Genomic DNA, 5,241 nt, shown 5'->3' on the forward strand with positions numbered 1-5,241 from the left:
GCGTCGAATTTTGAACAAAAACTTTCTTCTGTGTGGTAATCTAGCATCAAACAACTTATAAGGTAAATTTGGACCACGCACTATGATTGCTTCATATACCATGCAACAAAGGGTTAGCTACAACAAAGCTTCAGCTAAGGTCAAACAGCTCTTCAGGTTCAGTCAGAAAGTCCTTGATGGCTTCCAGGAAAAGAAACACACAGTGTCAGTCTTTGTTGATCTCCAGCAAGCATACAACAGGGTATGAAGAAAAGGCCTGTGGTGGAAGAGACATAGACAGAAATCCATGGGAAACTCGACAGATGGATGAAGACCTTCCTTACAGACAGGACAATCCAGACCAGTACGAACAATGGTATGCCATCCAAAGCTGTACTGGAAGAGGGCCTACCCCAAGGTTCCTTTCATCTGAGCTGCACACTCTTCCTTGTCTTCATCAATGACCTGCCTGAGATACTGAAATAGGAGAAGGCCCTATATGCTGACGACTTAGCCATCTGGCATTCAAGCAAACAAGCTGGCACCAGAGCAAGGCTGATAAATGAAGACCTTGACAGATTTGACAACTACTGCCGCAAGTGGGAACTAAGAGGGAACTGTACCCAGACAATCTACACCGTCTTTACGAAAAGTCACGAGGTGGTAAAGCAAAAATCTCATCATCTTTTTTGCAGCAATCAAACTCGAGAAAGTTGAAAACACCACCTATCTTGGGATCTAGCTAGACAGACAGTTTTCAAGAAAAAAATCATATTGAACCTGACGACTTAAGCCAACAAGAGACTTAACCTTCTCGGATGGCCGACTAGCACTTCATGGGGAGCGGACAAAGACACACTTAGACAGCCATATGTTGGCTATGTGCGCTCTGCCATTGAATACAACCTAGGCCTACAGAAAATCTGCAACAAACAAACTAAGAGGCCCCTTGACAACCCTGTCATTCCAGCCCAATTTGGGCTGAAAGGGACACTATAGCCCAACAGAAAGATCTCAGCTACTTGATAGAATATCTTCCCCAAGCAGGAATCAAACTCATGTCCTTTACATGCAAGGCAAAGGTCTTATAATCTACGTCACATGCAGTCTTACACTATTTACAATATGCATACATATGATGAACATACAGAATAGGGTTGGAAGTATATGGCTACAAAAATTAAAAATCAATAAGTAAATTTTGCCTCAATTTGAAAAAACAAATCAACAAAAACATGTATCCTGAGGATGCAAAGTGTATCATTAATAGATCTAAGTCTAGCTGCTGTGCACATCAACAAAAATAAAATTAAAATAAACTATTAACAATCATTTGCATTTACAAGAAACTAATAATTCAAATTTAAAGTGAACTTTGCTGCAATCAACAAAAAAATTGAAAAAAAAATGTTCCTGATTTCAACACTGTGCAACAAATTAGTCGATAAAAGGTGCATTATGCTGCTTTGAAGTAGACAATAAATCAGTCATACCAAGTTTGCTGCCTGGTAATTGTAGCAAAACCACATGATTCGTGGACAGTGCAAATAAAGCTTCAAGACAATCCAGCTTTCACATAGCAACATTGGTGGGGTGCAGAAATCTTTTCGTTACATATAAATTTTGCTACGTACATGTTTTAAATACAAAAATATAATGTAGGAGAAGACATATGGAAACTGAAAATCTTTTCGCAATGAGCACGCTTTACAAATTGAATATGAAAGTCCAGGACTCCCAGGTGGCATCCACGGTTGACAGGATGGGCAACAGGTGCTGTTGGAGTTCAATCCCATACTACACACAATGTACGTTATTTTAAAGGTAGAGAGTTTGGTCTTGTATAAAAGATTTTTCTCATACACAAATTACAAATTTTGCAATACAAATCAAGTCCGTTAGCAACCGGGCTACTGCAACCAATCTTTTTTTTTTGTAATTCCTTTTCTGATAATACAAGGCAATAATGTGAATATTTTAACAAAAGATCATATTGTAAATCTTGAAGTAGATGACAAGGTGCTGTACATATTAAAAAACATGAAGATTAATCACGGAGATCAAGAAAAAGTGCATTATGCATTGGGAAACTCATTCAACAAGGTCAAAGGGTATATGTTGTATCAAAATCTAAAAAATTGAGCAAAAAACAATTTAAAACGGTCACAAAAGGCACTCTCCTCTCAATATAAAATCACTTAGTACTGGAGTAAAAAAGATGTTAGTAAATACGCAATATAATGAAGTAGCTGCCATGATATGGAATTATAACATACTTTACAACATACTTGACAGTTTGGAAGGGTTACAACTAATGTTGAGGACCAGTCTCCTTGTCTTTGGTACTGAAAGGAGATGAACGGGCTGTGAGTGTCAATGAGCTAAACATAACCTTGAGTAGAGAGTCCCACTCAAAGATGTGCAGATGTTGAAAGGTAATTTTCTGATTTTTAATGTTGTAAACTGTGGCGTGTTGGTAAAGAAAAGGACTCTCACGAACTCTCAGTATACAGCGTGCCAGTTCTGCTAGACCACGGCATCGCTGGGTTGTTTACAGTCATAGCTTAAATCTCTGAATCATCCCCATCAAATCATCAAACCGTAATTTATTGCATGTGTACTATTCATTTCTACTCAGTTGGGAGTTACAGGGAAGTTTGCAAATTTGAAAAATTGAATAACAAAATTACTCAGTAGCAGAGTTACAGTGAAGTTTGTCATACTGAAAAACTGAATGACAAAAATGGCAGCACACAAAGGTGGAATAGTTTTTCGTATACCAAGAGTTTAGAAATATAGTCCAAGAAGCAAAAACAGACAACGAGCCTAGTTCCTGCAGCCACACCACACATTGTCATCAATATGATCAATGAGAAAAATTCTCTCCCGAATATTTTTGCGGCAATTTGATGGCCTAAGACTTTTACTAAGAGATATTTCGTCCCCTCCCCCTCCCCCGGAGTTGGGCATTTCATTACAAAAACAAAGAAATATTTTTTTAAAAACCAAAAAAAAACCAAAACCCAAATCCACATTCAACACTCTGTGTCTGAATTACGTCAGTGTAAACCGATATCGTCCCGGGACTTTTTTTCCAGAATGGATCCCACCATTATTCAGAAATAGCTTCATGTTGTAATCAATTAACGTGGGTGGGTGGGTGTGTAACATACTCTGATTTTCTTTTTTTTTTATGTGGGACTGTATGTACTCAAGTATGTAGTAGGGAGCAGTAGGAACCTTTGGGGGGGGGGGGGGGGGGGGAGAGATGAAGAGATAGAGGGTGCTCTTGTTCTCTGTATTACTGTTCCAGATAATCATCTGTTAAAATCAGCTATTTACCACGTCCCCCTTGCATTTTTTTCTTCATTATAACAACTGTCCAAGAAGACAACCAGTCTCAGATGACCGCTTATCTCCTCCACACAGAGAGGTCGTCTTACACAGGTCTGAATGTGAAGGAGTAATTAGTATTTGTGTCATGACACGGTAGAATCAGGCGCTCTTCAATTTTTGGGCATGTGGAGATATTGATATCAGCTTAAAACTTGATTAGTTTTCTTTCTTTCGATAGAACCCCCCCCCCCCCCCTCTTGAACGGAAGTAGAGATATTTGAGATTGACGGAGGTGGGGGTCGCCCAGTTTCAAAGGTAAAATTAGTGAGAAAATATCCACCAAAGTTTGGGGAATTCCATAGCTTGAGAAAACTTTAAAACTGAGAATTTGTATTTCTGCGTCTTAAATTGGGGTCACACGATGTGTCCGGACTAGTTCGCCAAGCGCTAGAACACAAGTGTGTTCTTGCGCAGTATGTCTTTCGTTGTGCTTGTTTCACATGATGGCTGCTTTTTGTTTTGAGGATCTACATTATTCGAAAATTTGTTTCATTTCGGACATATGTGAGCGTGCCTGGTGAAAGGGACCATATGACGCATTTTGAAGAATCCCGTTTTTTTGCATTTTCATGTACAGAGATTATTTCTGAACAATATGGTTTTTGAATTTTAAAGATATCTTCAGTAGTTTTTGAGATATGGGTGATTTTGTAGGGCAGGGTATGGAAACTAAGTTTTGAGAAAAACGGCTTTAAAGTTTCCCCTTTGTTTCTGCTTCAAATAGATAGATCTACACTTCGAGAGGACCTGACAACACATTCGCTACTCACAAACCAACTTTAAAAAGCATTTAAGATGAAAGAACAGCTTCAAAGTGTTTATATTACGTCTTCAAAACAAATTCACCACCACCTGGAGCAAAAATTTTCAAGAAATGGATCTCGGTTGGCACAGGGCAGAAAAATGCGATAAAAGTTGGCTCTCCAAAAAGGTGAAAGGGTATGGATGTGCAATGCTTCATTTTGTTCACATGTTCTAGAAATTCATGCACACTACCTCCCACTAGAGAGAGGAGAGAATGACCTAAATTTTGATATGCAATGTGATTGGGTCGACTTAATGAATGGAGAAGAGAAACCATCCGCAGTGTGTACTCGGAAAACCAGTTTTCACACGCATTTTTGGGGATTATGCAATATACATCGTGTTAAAAAACATCTTTAAAGATGTATTTTAAAGTACAAGAAACTTAAGTCTTTGTAAATATCGATGTATTAATGGTTAAAGAATCCATTTTTAATTGAACTTAGTTTTTGTAAAAAAATTCCATTTCTGATCTTTGAAGCCTGATATCTCGGTTCGAACAAATGCATCTTGTGGTCCCTTTCACCAGGCATGCACACATATGTGCTCTCATTCTACCATGGAAAAGATTTTAAAAGGTTTGTCAGAACAATTAGCATCGCTACAGTCGTCGTTCGATGAAAAATTTAGCTCAATTGAAACCAGATTGAAAAGACTAGAAAACCAAATAGTCAAAGACACTACAACAACAGTGACAGACAGTCGAGAAACTGAAACTGAAGGTGACAGTCGACCGACCTTTAGGTCTAGATCCAGTCAACTTGAACCAACTGCTACTGCTACGGCGGACACAAACAGACAAACGGGCTTCGGCGCAGATCTCAGAGAAGATAGAGAAAGAGCAAAGTGAATACGCCGTGTCAGTGGTGAAATCTTCTTTCGATGAGGACACCTCCCGAACCTTTCGCCAATTAGAGAACAATGCCAGCAGTTTCTCTACAGCGAAATCCACACAGAAATGTTTAAATAGACAGAAAAAGTGTTGAGCTAAAAAAAAAATTGAAAAAAAATGGCCAAACTGGTGAAAAAAATGCATGTTTCTTCAATTTCATTATTTTGAGG

Source organism: Aplysia californica, unplaced genomic scaffold (assembly GCF_000002075.1).
Source record: "Aplysia californica isolate F4 #8 unplaced genomic scaffold, AplCal3.0 scaffold00351, whole genome shotgun sequence".
NCBI classification, from domain to species: domain Eukaryota; kingdom Metazoa; phylum Mollusca; class Gastropoda; order Aplysiida; family Aplysiidae; genus Aplysia; species Aplysia californica.